The 17,654-nt window shown below is 47.7% G+C and overlaps 1 long non-coding RNA gene across 1 annotated transcript in view; it reads left to right on the top strand.

Moving 5' to 3' along the window:
• LOC131519451 (uncharacterized) overlaps positions 1–15,977 on the top strand; it is a 36,735-nt gene extending 20,758 nt beyond the window's left edge. The window contains exons 2-3 of the long non-coding RNA XR_009265628.1: positions 143–267; positions 15,649–15,977. This is a non-coding gene — a long non-coding RNA (uncharacterized LOC131519451). The remainder of the gene's footprint in view (positions 1–142; positions 268–15,648) is intronic.
• The last annotated feature ends 1,677 nt before the right edge of the window (positions 15,978–17,654 follow it).

Genomic DNA, 17,654 nt, shown 5'->3' with positions numbered 1-17,654 from the left:
AGTATCTTTCAACATTTTGATTTTGGAAGGTTTAGTGGACATCAGGTAGGGCCTAGAGGGAAAAATACATCCTCTGCAACTTTAGGAAGCTTTTTCCAGACCTTAATATGAAGGACTCTTTTTTCCGTTTCTGGTTTCACAGGTGAGGTGGCGAGCTCCAGGGAGCCACAGGGAGGCATAAAGAACAAAGAGCCAGCCTTTCTGCCTATGGTCTAAGCCAAAAGAATTCTCATGGCTCCCATGTGATCCAGGGACTTGGAGTCAAAGGTCAGGGTTAAGGGTTGCAAATGTCAATGCGTCCGGGAGTCAGGCAGGTAACATAGATGAGCCAGGCAGGCCAGATATGAGGCAGACAACAGTGCAATGATGAATGAGAAGTGTCCCTCCACCTCAGGGTTAGGGAGTCAGGAGAACTGGAGCCAATTGGGGTGTGCCTGGGGCCTCTAAAGTGGTCAGCTTCCCCTCCCTCAAGCTGATTGTTGCCAGACATTCAACTTCAAGAGAAACTGGAGATCTGGATTTCCATGTGAAACCTCCTGATTTTATTTCCCCTCCTCCTCCTCCTTCTCCTCCTCCTCCTTCTCCTTTTACATTTTCTGTAGTATTTTTACTTTTTATTTTGAAATAACTTCAGACTTACAGGGAATTTGCAAAAATAGTACCAAGAATCTTCACATACTCTTCCTAGGTCCACTGGGAACTGGAGTCCAGAAATGTTAACATTTAATCATGCTTGCTTTATCATTCTTTGTGTCTCCTTCTGTGTGTTTTCCTGAATTTTTGGAGAATTGGAGCTGAATGTTTAGTAGACATGACAGAAGACCCCTTCAGAACTGAGTGTTCAGTTCTTGGCTATTTCCATGATGGCAGATCCTGGTCCTTGTGGGTTAATTTTATCTTTGGAAACAACAGTTAATTGACTAGCTAGGATTTGGTGTTTTCTTTTTTTGCAAACAGTGCTTCCAAATATGTCAAATCTCCCTTTCCCATTTTTAGTGACATATTTAAGCAGATTTTACCTTTTTTAGTGTCTTTTGGTTAAGAGTCCTTCCAGTTTAAAACTTTTCCTCCTTTTCTTCCCCGGCAGACACTTAACTGGAGAGACACGAAGGGGGAAAGGGGTCAGGTTCTGTATCTCAGGGAGGTGCGACAAGACAGGCAGAGATCGTCTAAGGTGACTGGTTCCTGTTAATGGAGGGAGAGGTCCTGGTCTTCTGGCTTGGTCTCCATTTATTTGCTCTTCTAGGGACTTCCACTGATGTAGGGTGTGATGGTCTCCAGGTGGACAGTGTTCAGATTCACCCCAGCTCCTGCCATTGCTGTGGAACCCCTCAAAAAATGACAATTCCTCTGGGGCCCTGTGAGTGACTGACAACTCAACCTTGTCACCAGGTTCTGCCTCCTTTCTCCTGGCCTGGAACCTCCTGTACAGATTCTTGGCCCTTGACCACTTTTCTAAATGCATTCATGAGAGCAACGGGAATTTCTAAGCTCTCTCCCTTGCCCTCCAAAGGCTTCAGGAGACTGAGGTAGGAGTGTGTTCTTACATCTCTTCTATGGTCTACCATGAAACACTTCCTGCCTCCAGAAGTTTCAGATGGCAATCAGGCACCAATTTTGTGGTTCACTCTGCCACAACTTCTGCCACAGGGACACCAACATTCATGCTGATCATCTTCCTGCTAGATCCTTGCAGTTAAGTGTGGCCATGAGACTGAGTTCTTGCCAACAACCTATATCACTTACTAGTGTAGCCCAGACAAACCTTCAAGCAATCTTGTGGGATCCTTCCACATTTTTGTGGCTGGAATGGTGAAGAAGATGACAGAATGACCTTGATGCCAAAGCAATTGCCAGCCCGAATCCCTAAATGATTACATGGAGAGGTCTGACTCCTGCCCCCTTCCCTCAAATCTGGTATATGAGAAAGATGTACCATTGTGTTTGAACCATTATACTTTGGGTTATTATTTATAGTAGTGTAGCCTTCACTAACATATTCTTGCCACCTGGGGACACAGGCTCTCCCCAGAGCTGTCCTACTGTGCTCCAGTCTGGGCTATCCGGGTTAGCCTAGAGTGAGCATCCATTCAGAGAGGGGAGTACCAGTCTCCTTTTGGACTAGAACCTCCAATCTATGAGCGATTCCCACAGCCCCTTACTTGACTTGGAGGAGGGAAGGAGCATCTCCCTCCTTCTTCCATGGAACATTCAAGAAAAAACTCTGGTAGGAGCACTGCATTGCCCACAGAGCAAGTGACTCTGATGATTCCATTTTTTCCTACTCCATAGGCATGGAATGCTAGCCCAGGGGTAGACTGGGGTTGGGTGGCTTTTCTAACTCTTGGTAAGTCTCAGGGTGGGGAGCAGAGTGGTGTAATGCTCCTAGTATCAGAAGTTCTCCATGGAATGTAGGCTATTCATGGCCTGTGGCTTCCAGGTGTGGGCCTAGGGCCAATTCTGGGGCTGTGGAAAAAGTCTCAGTCAACGTTCTGATGCATAGTAAAATGTCACTGGGCAGGGAAATTGAGGAATAAAAGGAAAACCAATTTGGGAGGCTCAGCTCCTGCAGACATGGATGAGGGGGCAGGTATGAGTGAACGAACTCTCTGGGGTCTCTGCTCTCTGGAAAGGCTCAGTCTGGAAGCTATTGTTCAGGGTGAAGAGCCAGGGTGCTTATGATGCCTTATGGGGGGACCCCTGCATCCTGGGGACACCTGACTAGGCTTTTCACCACCCCTCTCTTTGAAGAAAGCACGTACATACTCTAAGTTTGATGCTTTCAGCTTAATAGTGGTTTTATTTTTAATTTAATTAAAAAAAATTTTTTTTTAGGTTTTATGCTACTGTCTTGAAGCCTGCGTGCTTCTGGGCATCACTTCTTAGCTTCTCATTACAGTTTTGGCTGCAAGTTGGGTTTATCCTTAAACAATTTTTTTTTTTTAACATTTATTCACTTTTGAGAGACACAGAGACAAAGTGCAAGCTGGGGAGGGGCACAGAGAGAGGGAGACAAAGAATCCAAAACAGGATCCAGGCTCTGAGCTGTCAGGACAGAGCTCAATGTGAGGCTTGAGCCCACGAACTGTGAGATCATGACCTGAGCCAAAGTTGGATGCTTAAATGACTGAGCCACCCAGGTGCCCCTATCCTTAATATCATGGATGACATCATATAGGATAGCTATAGAAAAATGAGAAAAGGAGGGGGAAAGACAGAGGGAGAGAGAGTTGAGGATGGAGAGGAAAGAGTGGGAAAGAAGAGAATATGAATGTGGTTCGGACCCCAGCTCCACCATGTCCATTCTCCTCAACTCAGTCTTCTGCTTTCCAACCTCACCCAGCCCCTGGAGGGCCTTGCACAGGAGTCAAGGGTAGATTCACCAGAGCCCAAGAGACCTGCCTTTCTCCACCTGGGCAGGCTCTGCAGTGGGAAGGCTGGAGCTGACACCCCAGGGGCAATCTGGTATCAGGTGATCATGTGGTTTGTATGTGGATGAAAAATTGGAGATCTTTAAAGGCACAGCAAAAGTGAAGGTTCAGTGGGGAGGTGCTGTGGTGGTTCCAGGACTCACGTGCGGGGTGGGATTGGGTACATGGCTTTGGAGGGAGGGATAGGGATGCTGATACTGGGGCCCACAAGGTCCCACTCGTCTCGGGACACACTCACCTTCACCATTGTTTTTTAGAGCTTGAATTGTATGCAGTGCTGGCTTTGTGAGTTCCTTAATAGCATCTTCTTCCTTTTGGCCATTTTCTAAGACAGATAGTAATTCAGGCCAGAAGAGTGGTTTTATTGTAAGAGAACCCCCAACCCCCACCCTAGGCACCGTGGGGACCCCTAAAGTGAAGTGGTTTTGCTGAGGGAACCATCTGCTCTCTCACGGGACAGGTGGTAGGTGGGTATACACAGCATATATTACCACCCCAGTAATTCTGTGTGTGGGAGCAGGTAGGAACCAACCCCGCCCCCCCCCCCCCCCCCCCATCCAAGGCTGGATCTATAGCATCACTGATGTCTTTGGTGTCCTTTTGGTTAACTCCAGGGCTTCTGCACTTGTCTTTTCAGCTGTTGATGCCTCCTGGGCTGCTGCAAGAGGTGGAGAGGGTAAAAGGAACAAGAGCTCCCTCCTCACCCCCAGTGGTAGTGTTTATCCCCTCCAGGCCTTACTCTTTCACAGGCCTTTTCAGCTCTGGTCTTTTCCTGCTGTCTCCTGTTCTTTCATGGACTTTTCCTCCAGTGGATTATGATTCAGAGAGAAGAAAAGACCAGTTGGCTCTTAAAAGAGAATGCCCCCTTCTCACCACCACCCCCCACCGCCCCTCACCACTGGTTTTCATCCCCTAAACCAGCCTCCTAGTGTGGAGAGGTTTTGCTCAGGGGACTAACTTCTCCCTCATGGGAATGCGAGTGGGCCACACAGAAAATGCCACACAGAGCAAGATACTCTGTGACAGACTAGAGTGTGGGTGCAGGTGTAGGAGGGATGGAGCTCAGCTGGAAAGAAGAAGCTTGTATCATAGGCTTTCAGGGACCTGGAGGAACTCTTAGTGGGGATGGCGGGCAGGCTTTGGAGAATGGCTGGGATTGGAAGCATGCTAGGCCTGGACAAGTGAGGGGTTGGAGATTTATCCAGGAAAAGGGAAGTCATTCACTTTGCCTGATACGGAAGATGCAAGAGGTAGCGTCTGGGGAAATTAAATTTGCCCAGATCATGGGCACCATGAGCATCAGGCCAGGAAACGGGAGTTACGTGGTGGGATATGGGGAACCACATGAAAGGTTTTGAATGGCAGTGTTGCTGAGGATGGGACATGATGAAAACTTCTGACAACCTCCCCACCATGTTGTCTTCCTCCTGCTAGTCAAGATGAACTTTCCTATCTTTTCCATTTCCCTCCTTTACTTCTGGCAGGGATGACCTTTTCCTCCCCTGGGCTCTATCTTGTTCTGGTACATAATTTTCTTTTTCAGGAAGTCTCTCCTCTCCCTGGCTCCTAGAGGTGGGTATCCCAGACCTTTTTCCCTGAATGCCTCTTCTACTTCTCTTCTTTCATCTACTCATACCCCTCCTCATTAACCCTCTCACCCAGAGCTGGGGCAGGTAGGAGAGGAAGGACTCAAGTTCACCGATCCTGGGGCAGAGGCAGCCTTTGTGTCACTGGCAAAGGAGGGAGGAATGGCCATGTCAGGTGGGTAAGCCAGATCCAACTGGGGCTCCCTGAAGTTCCAAGACCTCTAATCACAGGAGCATGGGTGTGGACAGATGGGAAAGAAATGTCTGCCACACAGGGTCTACCAGAAATGCTTTTTAATATCTCAACCAAACCTGTCTTTCTGTTATCTTCCCCAAAGACCTAGGCTAACTTATAACATCTCTGTTAGAATGGAATCATTTTCTGACTTTCTTCTATACCTTGTTGGATGCCTGAGTTTCTTAATTAAAATGGAAGGGGTGTGACCTGGTTGTAGTGATGGGGCAGGATGGGTTCTGATTATTATCAGCCCTTCATTCCATCATTCTTTCAACAACATAAATGAGGCACGTATTAGGTACTAGATATTGTGTTAGAAGTTGAGGATATAGCTTTGAGGAAGATAGATAGTCTTTGCTTGGGGAAGCTGACAGTCTGTTGGGGATTTGGATGAATTAACATAATTACATGAAAAATGATTTAATTACATTCATGATGGTGGTAGGAAGGAGACATACAGGAGGTAATAACATGGGTAATAGGGAATTAAACTGTTCTGGGACTTCAGTGAGGCTGCTCTGAGGAAATCAATCCATAGTCATGAAGAGGTAAAGGGGCAAGCATTTGAAGATTGGATAGGAGGCGTTGACAGTGGGCGGGTAAAAGAATGGGGTGGGGGATGGGCAAGCAGCTATATGAGAGCCTGGGCAGGTGGCAAAGGTAAGCTCATTGGTGGAGAAAAGGAATTCCATAGTAGCTAGAGAAGAAGGGGCAAACCAGAGGCCGGGCTGTAGAGCCAGGCAGGTGCCGGAGGGTGCCTCGCTTCCTTTCATTAGTGGGCACAGGCCCTTGTGTGGTGAACCCTGTGGCAGGCAGGAGAGATGAAGAGACACACTTGGGAGAACTGCCTTGCTGAGGAGCGGAAGGGAGGAGGGGAGGCAGGGCCCACCTTAGGGGGGCTATAAGGATGGGAATGCAGGGGAAGGACCATGCTCATGGGCATAGACCAGGACCCCAGCCAGAGCTGCCAGGAAGAGGAGAGTTGTAAACCTCATGCTTCCATGTGCCAGAGTAGGTATACCACAGAATTCTTGGAGGTCCTGGGAGCTAGTGTGTGCGTACTGTCTCTCTGGGCCTCTTTTAATGATGATAGGGACCAATGGGAACCAGTCTTCCAGTGGTGTGCTCTCTTTTTCCTCTCTTCTCCCACCTCAGAGCCACCTGTTAAGTCAACAAGGGCTGGCTGGGGCTGGCCAGTGGCCGCCTTCACTGTAGGTCAGCCCTGGACATCAGCCTTGGGGCCAGCACAAGCCTGACTGGCATCCAAACATCTTCTGCCTGCTTCTCCCCTCACCATCCTACCTATCACCTGGGCTGCCATCTCTGGTGATATCTGGGTCCTAAGAGAGACCGTGAGAGCTTTCTGAGGAGGGGACTTTGGCAGGAGGGCTGTGCCCAGAAATGTCTCTGTCACAGGGAAGTGGCCATGTGACCCAGGAGGTCAGACTCAGCCTCCTCAGGAGATGATGGAGTGGCTGGAGCTTCCCTGGGGTTGGGCCAAGTCCATCCCAGGAGGCTGCCTTCAGGACATATTGAGGCCCCTCCTCACTAAGGCCTGGAGATGCTGGGATCTTCTCTGCGGCTCTCCATACGGTAACCAGAGTTTCTCAGTCTCTGTAGATGTCACCAAAGTGACTTCAGTTCCAGCTAATCATTCTCAACTCCAGAAAGGTCTCTGGGTAAATTAGTAGGAGGACGTAGTCTCTTCTGGGCTTGTCCTTCAGCTGGGGAGGATGGCCAGTAGTATGGATAATCCAGATTAGTGGAGAATCCAAAAGTGCCCTCTTCACCTTGCAATCCCTTCCTGTGGACTTGTGTTTGGTTGGGATGACAGAGCCAGCCTTGGAGATATGGGTTTGTGACTTGACTTTGTAATTTATTAGCTGTGTGGCCTCGGAAGAGGCAATCACTTGCCCCACTTCAGTTGTTTTTCATTCAATGATTGGAAATCATAGTCATTATCCTGTGGTATAATTAATCATAATTATCCATTATTGAGGAATATCTATGTCAAGATGGGCCATCTCCCTCCTCCATCTGTTCTCAGGCCCAAGCTGGGGAGCTGAGGATAACATGAAAACTAGGGTTTCGATCAAACCAGTGCTGCTGGGCACTGCTGGGTCCAGACAGGCAAAGGTGAGTGGGTTGTGGTGTTGTCTTGAGGGACACACAGTGGGCAAGGGCCTCACTTGGCATACAATGACAATTGGCATATGTGGTAGTAGGAGTCATCACGCCCTGGAAGAGAAGGCATGCCCCTCCTAGTCCACAGGGTTAGAGGTGGGGTTCTCTATTTAGTAACTGACTGATTGAGTTTGGGCCCCGTGTCAGGCTCTGTGCTGACAGCTCAGAGCCTAGAACTTCTTTGGATTCTGTGTCTTCCTCTCTCACAGCCCTCCCCTGCTTGTGCTCTGTCTCTCTGTGTCTCCAAAAATAAATAAACGTTAAAAAAGTTTTAATATGAAAAAATAAACAAAGTGTTTATGTTATCCCTTTCTGACTTCTTTCCAACCCTTTTACAAGCAAGCTTTTGAAAAAAACTACCTCAATATTCTTGTTTTACTTTATGTTCCCATCGCCCCATAATGTTCTCACTACCATCCCCGGGACAGAAACAATCCTTATCAAGGTGCTCAGATACTATCTCCACTTCCCAGCCTGTGGGCTTGTGACACAGCTGACCCTTTACCTTGTGATATGCTGGGATGCTCTCTCTCTCTCTCTCTCTCTCTCTCCCCCTCCTTTCCTCTCTTTTTTGGCGACCCTTCACTCCCTGACTCACCTTTCCTTGCCCCTTCACTGCCCTCCAGTATTCTATTCTTAGCCCTTTCCCCCTTTCCCTAGAGTCACAATTATTACTTCCACATCCACATTCCAGCTCTGATCCATCACCCGGATGTTAATACCCACCAACAAATGAGCAGTTACAGGACCTGCCGGAAACCTATCAAACCCTACAAGCTGCAAACTGGTCTCGTCCAGCTTCCCCCCATCCCCTGCTCATCCTCTCCCACTGTTTTCTGTTTGGACAGCACAACATTCATCCAGCAATCTAAATAGACATCCGAGAGGAATTTCACATTTTTCCTTCTCCCAGACCACCTATGTCACAAGGTCATTGACACCCATCACGTCTCCCTCTTTACATGCTGCCTTTTTGTCATTTCCAGGGCTCCACCATTTCTCATCTCCACTAAAGACATGGTCCCATCACTGGCTTTCCCTCTGATAGTCTCGGCTTCCAGTCTACTGGCTGTCTAGTGATTTCTAATAGGCGAGCCTGGGTGAGTTCGTGTGTCCTTTCATGAGGGTCTCCTGTCTCTCTTCAGTGCCGACCCCTCCTCACTCCCTCATCTGGACTCTGCTTCAGTCATGTCACATTTCTTTCAATCTCTTGCATAAATTTTGTTTTTTCTAGCTTCTGCCTCTTTACGTGTTTTCCTCTGCCTACTCTCTTTAATGCTCTCCTACATCTAGATGGCATGGCTTCTTTCTATTCATCCTCCAAGATTCAGACCAGGAATACCCTCTTCCCGGAAGTTTCCTTGGCATTCTTGTACTCCTTCCTCTCCCTACCCAGTTAGGTCAGAGCTCTGGGCTGTGTGCTCTTATTGGTTCCTTGTGCTTCCTTCTCTCTTTGCATCAATCAGCCTGTCCCCAGGTTATCTGCATAGAGCTAGGTCTCCCACACCAGACTTCAAGCTGTGTGGTGCCAGGACCATGTTTAACTTGTCTTTGTATTCACAGCCCGAATCAAGATGCCTTAACGCAGTAAGAAGGCAGTTTTTTGTTTTTTGTTTTTTTTTTTTTTGATGAAGTGAGACTAAATGTGTGAAGCCGCATGCCTTCAGAATTTGGGCTGAAGGCATGTGGAGCTAGTGGACTATGTTTAATCTTTTGGAAGCTGGGAATTTCACTTATATACCCAGTCCCTTGAGGTATGCTTTGCTGTGGTATCTGTGGGGTTTATTAAGGGAACCTAGGCTGATAGCTCCCTCGGTCTTGCAAAGTGGGCTTGTGCCTGTAGTGTGGAAATCTGGTGATTCAGGCCATAGAAGCTTCCTTGAGTCTGGAAAGACAGCTTGCATGTTCTCAGAAGTGTGGAGGGTCTCTACGGGGTTCCATGGCAAAGAGGGCCGGCACTGGGTTTGGAATTCCTAAGTGGTCTGTGGTGGGACCCCCCCGAGGAAGGGCCTTGGGGACAGGCTATGATATGAGGAACATTCGGCTTGACAGAGAATGGTGCTACTGCGTTTAACTGATGGCTTCCAGAAGAGTCTTCAGAAGGAAAGGTCAGGTAGTTCCTGTAGTCCAGGGTGGGAATAAAGTTGGGAGTCAGGGAGTCAAGCCTCATATCAAAGTGGGAGGCACAGCAGGGAGGAGCGGGGAGACCTCAGAGGAAGGTAGGCAGGGGCTCCAGTTCTTCTGCAGATACCGGACACGGGCATCAGAGAGGTCAGTGTGACAGGGTTTCTACCCTTGTGGAGCTCACAGTCCAGGCCTGGTAATAAAATTAAACTAACGAATTTGATGTTAATATGGCCTATAGCGAGGTGTGCCAGGAAGAGGGAAAAAAAAAATGAGGGTCTAAGGAGGAAAAAAATGAAGGTCTAAACCTGCTGAGGGAAGAGTAGAAATGTTAGAGGAAATACCCAGAGGTATTATGGACAAGAGAGTGAGGGATAGGAGGTGCTACACTCCTGGAGATCTGAAACCGAGCGAGCACAGGAGAGAGTCCGAGATGGGAGGGCCTTGCGTGGGGTGAGATTCCAGTTGTAGCAGAGCACAGGGGTGTGTGTGAGGGTATGTGGTGTGGGTGTATGTAGCTGTATGCGTGTGGTGTGTGGTGTGGGTATACGTGTGGTGTATGTGTGTGTAAATGGTATGTGTGTGGTATGTCGTGTCTGGTGAATGGTGCATATGTAGGTGATGTATATATATGCGTGTTTATGTGTGGTGTGTGTTATTTGTGTTTGTGGTTGAGTATGTGTAGTTCTACGTGTGGTGTATGTGAGTGCCTGTGGTGTGCGTGTGGTATGGTGTCTGGTGTGTTTGTGTGTGGTGTGTGTGTATGTGTGTGTGTACCTGTGTGTGGGTGTGTAGTGTGTATTTGAGTGGAAGGTATGTGTAGGCAGAGGAGGATACTTTCTTCTCATTTCAAAAGTCATCTTGACAGTTCATTACACAGCCAACGGGAACCGTTGTTGGCTATTTGCACAAGTCTTTTCCAGGAGGAAATCAGCCCTCGGGGTGCTGGAATCAGCGCTGCCTATGGCAGCCTCTGCACCACACCCCTGCCTCCTTGACTCTCCAAGTTTCTGGGCCTCAGGAATTAAAGGGGCAAGTACTCCCAGGAATGGTGGTGAGGGGTCAGAGGTCTGAATGGTAAAGAGTTTTTTTTTTTTCTCATTAATTCAAAACAAGATGTTTTCATGAATTTAAAACAGCTCTGTAATGATCTGTGACCAAGCTGGGGCTGTTACCCAAAATGGAGAGGGAGGAGGTGTGGGGAGGGAGCGGGGACAGGGATGATGCCCTGAAGACTTTAATTCCTCCTTCCCTGGATGTGGTTAAAGAAAAGTACACCCCTGTCCTCTGGGTTATTTGAGTAGGTGATTGTTCCTGAATGCCTGGTTAAACACCCTGGTGATCGTTGGGGTGCTGATCTGACCCTCCTCCTGTCCTGTGTGTTCTTTCTCTTTCTTCTCTAGCTGGGTACGGGGCCCTATCCTCAACAGTAGGCTAGGGAACCTGGAATATAGAGGGTGAGGAGGATGGGGATGATGTTCCCTGCATCTAAGACATGGACAGAAGGTGCTTTACCTGGTCAACTGACCACTCTGAGTGACTTCACTGGTTTTTCTGGCAAGCACCTGAGGCCACTGCAGTAACAAGTTTTTTCCCTGAGCTGGTAGAAGCTGACCAGTCATCTTGGTCAAGTGCATCGAGTATGACCAGGAGGTAAACTGGCTGAATGTTACATATGCTTGCCTACAAAATGTTCTCAGAGTCAATGTCCCAGGCTTTGGGACTCCCAAAGGGACCTATCATGTGCTTCTGAAAGTGAGCTAATATTTAGCAATGATCAACTACCATTTGGAACCAATGGTGAGGAAGAAGGTGGAGAGAGGTTTGGGTTGAAACTCCGTTTGGTTGCTTCGTCACCAGGTTCCCTTTCATCACCAGGTTCAGACTGCCTCTGAAAGTCCTTTCAAAAGGGGAGAACATTTTGGAGCAATGGAAGTCCATTGGGATGAGTATGGCTTTCCAAAGCGATAAGTTTGAAGAATGTGGAGAAGTCCTGGTTTATTTGAGACAAATATATTCTCCTCTCTTTATTACCATCCAGTTAGGAACTGGCCTTTGCCAGGTCTTTGGAACACTTAGTACATTCTCAATCCCTTTCTTCTGGGGGGATGGAGAGTTGAGGACTATCAGACCACAGGAAGTTGTGGGGGAGGAACTAATTTGGGGAGACTTCGTGGACACAGAGACCCCGAGGAGAGGAGTGGGAATATGGGCCTTCAGGGCTGGGGACTTGTTAGTGTAGGGCTTGGATGCAGAATTGGGGAATATGAATGAGTGGAAGTGAGGTGAGACCCGTTATATCAGGGGGAATAACAGAGGTGAGGAGGGGCATTTGGTAGAAAGCTGAGGTGAGACAACGGAGTTTGAAACAGGGAGAAAGGGAGGTCATTGTGTCTCCTGTTGGTCTGTGTCTTTGGATAATTGGAGGCAGTTCTAAAGTATACAGGACCTGAAATAGGTCTATGTCCTCAACTTACAGTGCTTACGACCCACTTCCTAATCCCCAGAGGTGCTGAGGGTGGAGCCAGCTGTGTGGAGAGCCAATTTCCTCATGGAGGTGACTTGGACAAATAAGATTTTTATGTTCTTGTTAATTCATGTGTGAGCCTGAGGCATTGTGGGGCTGGAGGTTGAGGAAAGAAGCTGCCAGTGAGGTTTGCAGGAGGCAACTAGTCTTGTTCTCTGCTGAGATTCTAAGAACTCCAGAGACCACAGTCCTGAGATGCCCTCAGTTGGCCACAAGTGTTGGCTCGGTCTGGTCCTCTGGCTCTCTCCTGGGGAGAATTCCAACCTCTTCCCCACTTCCTGTTCTGAGTTAATGACAAAGAAGAGGCCCACCCACCGGGCAAGTGGGAACCTTTAACCTCCTCAGAGACTTAGACACTTAGATGATGGGGGTCTCAAGAAGTCATTCCATCCATAGAATCAGAATGGCAGAAAGAAGGGAGGCAAATGGGCAGGGCTGATGGTCTAGAGGAGAGGGTGAGAGAAATTATTTCCCTTGCCTTATATTCTAATTGTGTGATTTCTGCTGTATCATGCATTCCTCATTTCATGCATTCGAAGTCCAGCTTTCTCAATGTAGGGGTGGGCAAGGGGGGTTAGGGACAGCTTTAGTGTTACCTGCTTTCTCTAATACTTGTTTTTAAAGCATAATACACAGACTTGATCCCCCTTCCCACTGGGAGAAATCCAATTTCCTTGTTAATATCTGTGTGGATTCCCAAGAGCTTCTGCTCTTTTGAGGCTTTTCCCTATGACTTTCTTCCTGCTCAACTGTAAATATCATTTGTGTCTTGATTCCTGGAACTGTTCTCTGTGCCCTGAATATCCCCAAATATGGGACAGAGCCCCCTTCTCTGAATTTCTCTGAGCAACACCAACGTAAGTTTTTTGTCTTTGCTGAAAACTTGGGGTTAAATTCCAGCACAAAAGCACTTTAATGGTGAATATTCATCATCCATGTCCCGGATTTCATTGGCTCTGACTGCCACAGGGAACTTCACACTGTCTCTCGCTCCTTAGACCTTCACTCTCTCCAGGCCATCATCGTTCCCCTGGCACCTTTATCCATTTACCTGATTTTATTTTTCATCTCCTCACTCAGCCATGTGCACTGTGCTGGTTACCCATTAGTTTAAATAGTTGAGTTCTCTTGGTCTCCTACCACCAAGAGAACTCCACCTTTCCCCACTGAGAAGGCAGACACCAGGCATGCCCCCATTTTTGCCAGCTGTGTGCAACACAGACCTCAGCTGGAGAGAAAAATTTGTATCCTATGATACATCACAATAAACCACAATTTTATCAAGCACTCTTCCCCTTTTCTGAGCCTTTATCCTGCGAGTTAACTCCCTCGTGGAAAGAAACTTAACTCTGACTTTATAATACCAATGGCTGCAGATGACAGACTGACCCTTGCAGATATGATAATCATGTGAACTGTTGTTTTTCTACCAATGAAATGAGGAACAGATCAACTGTTACTTTGCTGTTTTCCTTTACCTTTTGTGAGTTTTATTCAGAGAGCCCTGTTCTTCCAAAGGAATTCCTTGTAATCACCACAAATAAAAATACTTTTATTTATTTATTTATTTATTTTAGTTTTTTAAAAATTTATTTTGAGATAGAGCACAAGTTGGGGAGGGGCAGAGAGAGAGAGAGAGGGAGAGAGAGAGAGAACCCTAAGCAGGCTCCACACCCTCAGCACGGAGTCTGATGTGGGGCTCGAACTTACGAACCATGAGATCATGACCTGAGCTGAAGGTGGATGCTTAACTGACTGAGCCACCCCAGGTGCCCCCCAAATACTTTGTTTTAAATGTTCAAAATGGCCTCTGAGTTTTCTAGTTTTCTTTTGCCTTCCTTTCTTTTGGCATTACCAAGCTCACTAAAATATTCTCTTATGCACAAAAAAATGTACAGTCTGGATAAATTATGCCATTATGTTGGAGGCATGAGGTTTATAGCCACTTATTTTTGTTCTAAATTATTCTATAATAAGAATGATGTAATTTGGTTTGCATGTATGAGGAGGCCCTCGGGAGAAGGAGTAGAGTCCCACCTGAATGCTGGGCAATGGTTGACCCTTAGGCCCCTGCTGGTTGTAACACACCGAGTCTGAGTGTCAGTTCTCTGCCTGTCCTTTATCCTGCCTCTTCCCGCCACCAGCTTCCTGGTTGATTGCCACACAGAAAGCAGAACTGGCTGGCTGATCCCACATCATGAGTTAAAGTGAGGCAGCGCTTGGCTGTATCATGGATGTTTCTGGATGGTGGAGTGGGAGAGAGTTCATTCGAATGAACACAGGCCAGAGACAAGGGAAGCTGAGAACTCAGGCGGGGCGCCTGCTGTTTCGGCCAGTTGTTTCTGGATACCGCAGCAGTCTGGGGAGGAAGTAGGAGACCGCACAGCCTGTGGGCCCGGACAATGAGCATTCCCTGGTGGAGTCAGGATTCTATTTGCTGGGCTGTTGGAATCCTGGGTTTTTTTGTTCCTTAATTCCCCATTTATTTTCGTTTAAATAAAATCATGCTGAACATTCCAGACTACTTCTGCTGGGCTAAATGAATTAAACAGAGGGTATTTTTTTCATGCATGAGGTAGGGAGGATTTCATGGGCCAGAATGTGGTGAGACGGCAGTGACACTCTCTGGAAGGATTCATGAGAACGGATTCTGGCCTGGCTACCTCCCTTCTCTCTTCTAGCATAAAAACTCTTAGCATGTTGGAATTTAAAGTTAAGGAAAAGGGGCAGTTTTCATATCCAGGGATAATTTAAAGGCTGAGTTTCCAAAGAGGGTCAAGAGTGTGGGGAATGTCAAGAAAACTAGCCCTGTTCTAGGAGAGCATGTGGATAAGAATCAGGAGTGGTAGCAAGGGACCCACAAGGTAGGATGGTTTCTGTCAGAACTGCGGGCATATTCTGGGTCTACGTGGGGCTTCCCTGGGGTCTCAACCTTGTGTCTGTATCTATTAAGCAGAGTCACTTGGTCCCACATCCTGTCCCTTTGTCTTAGAATGGTTTTCACTTCTGCCATAGCTGATGTTGACGAGTGATGAGTTTCTGCCCCCCTCCCTCCATTGTATCACGTCCATAGGCAGCATCCTGCATCATGTATAGCTCACTTTTGGTCTGTAAAGGTCATTCCATGGGATCCCTTCTGCTGAGTGAGAAAACCTGGATGCTTCTCACAACTTTGCCAGTGGCACCCTGGGTCTCCCCGGAAAGCTACCACCCCTCCCTTGGCTTCCGCCTCCTCCTGTATAAAACAAGAAGGCATCATTAGATCCCTCCTAGGCCCCTGCTGGTTCCAGACATCCCATCGTGTGGGCTGGTCCCTCTTCAGGTCTCCCAGTGCTCTCTGGCCAATGCTAGATGGCCTGCAATGGGGCTGGAGTGCTGCCTAGGTGGAAAGTTCCCTTTCCAGGGAGGATTCTGAGTCCATGCTCTGGACAGTGTTCATAACCCTTGCCCCTGCCCCTCTTCCCCCAGACCCAGGACACTTTTGCCTAAGAGAAACACTGGGTTAAGAATGGTTTTCTATCAATTTTATGTGTTTTCTTCTTCTCCCTGTTCCCGCAGCCCATTCTGAAGATGTGGAGGCTGCCCTCTGGGTGAATGAGGATTGAGTGTGTTGAAGGAGTCAGTCCCAGCAAGATCAGAAGCTTCCCTGACAGCCACAGCAAATCTGGGACAGCAGAGGGTGCTGTGGGAGCAGGCTGATGGTCCCTTTGGCCCTCCTTTCCCTCCAGAAGTCATCTGAGGCCACCCCTCCCTACATCAGACTCTCCCTCATCCACCCGGTCCAGTCCCTGCCTGTTTTGTTTTTGTAATCCCACAGTGCACTTGCATGGAAGGTACTTGCTATGTGTTTGTCAAATCAATGAATAATAGAGAGACACAGAAATCTCTTCTCGTTTCCTACCTTCTGTGGGCAAAGGGGAGATGCCCTGACCCCAGCTGGTCACCTGTGCTTCTCTTCCCTTGTCCGTGGACTGAGGTCTCCCTCTAAGGCTTGCTGCTTCCAAGTGGCCAGAGACCATGGAAGCTGGGTGTTGAGTCCTGAGGAGCAGTCTTGAATTGCTGCTCTGATTGTGTGCAGGTTCTGTTCTTTATTTGACCAAATCCCAGGGAGCTTCTTCCAACTCCAAGGATATTCCTGAGAAGAAGGCTAACATTCAGAGGGTTGGCAAGCCTGAGACTGGGACCATGCACCCGAAGGAAAGTGGGAATGCCCTCCTACGTCCTCTGAGGTTCTGGAAGACAAGGGGACCTGGGCCAGCATATCACTCTCCTCCCCAGGTAGTTCTGGGGCTCAGTGTTGGGGTGAGGCCTGATATGAAGGAGAGTGGGGTTATGGTCTGAGCTCTTCAGACTGCTCCCTTGGAGGAAGAAGCCAGGCTGTTGAAAATAAAAGGGTAAGGAATAAAATAAAAAGTAAGGAATGTGTCCAGGAAACATGCATGCCAGTTGTTAGGGGCACTGACACATGGATTCTCTAACTTTTGTGCCCTCCTATCTATTGTCATTGTCACTGCCTACATCCAGAATGCTACAACTCTTGTTTGTGCTATGACAATAACCTTCTAGTTGGTATCCTTGCCTCTAAGCTTTCTGTCTATGGTTTTGCCAGAATGAGCTTTTGAAAACGCATACTGTCATGTCAGCTTTTACTTTCAAAAATCTTTGTCAGCCCATTACCTGCAAGATGAATTCTAAACTCTTTACCACGGCATTAAGGCTTTTGAAAAGCTAGTGCTTTTTTTTGGGGGGGGGGTGGGAATTCTAAGAAAATGGGGCAGCTGCGGCATAGATTTAATTTTTTTCTGAGTATCCACTTAAAAGACAGAGTAACTGGATGGCAAAACCCAAAACTCATGTACAATATTTACAACAAAACTTGCTGACAAATATCACAAACCCCAAATACAAGGGGATGAGAGGAAGTCACTCATTGACACAAGAGTGTGTTAGTCCTGTTTAGAAGGGAGAAGGCAGAGACAAACAACGGGAAACCCTGCAAACTCAAGAGCAGAAAAACTCCTAAATACCCGAAAGATATTCCCTGGAAGGTATTGCAGACCAATCTGAAAACAGTAGCTGAAATGAGAAGGGTTTTCCTCACTCCACTAGGAGGTGGGTGTCAGTGGCCTGTGTTAAGTCAGCAGGGTGTTGGCCAAAGCCCCTAGGAAACAGTTGATACAAAACCACAATGTGTCCCTTCCAGGGAGGAGGAACTTCTGAGAGGAGAATAAAAATTGAGTAAGATAGGGACAAGAGACAAAAAGTAGGGAAGAAAATGTAAAGGCAGGGTAGGGGAGCAGAGCTGGGAAATCTCACAGTTAAGCTGCCATATTGAGAACAGAAAAGGGGGCTCTGCAAAGTTAGCAAAGCCACTCTGAACCACGTTCCTTCTAAAAGGCCAGGGATATGAATTTCATTTAAAATTGAGCAACAGGAGGGGTGCCTGGGTGGCTCAGTCGGTTGAACACCCGACTCTTGATTTTGACTCAGGTCATGGTCTCACAGTCGTGGGATCAAGTCCTGGGTCAGGCTCTGCACTGAGCGTGGAGCCTGCTTGGGATTCT

The sequence above is a fragment of the Neofelis nebulosa genome, chromosome 8 (genome assembly GCF_028018385.1).
Source record: "Neofelis nebulosa isolate mNeoNeb1 chromosome 8, mNeoNeb1.pri, whole genome shotgun sequence".
Classification (NCBI taxonomy): domain Eukaryota; kingdom Metazoa; phylum Chordata; class Mammalia; order Carnivora; family Felidae; genus Neofelis; species Neofelis nebulosa.
This window is presented reverse-complemented; position numbering and strand designations above follow the sequence as displayed.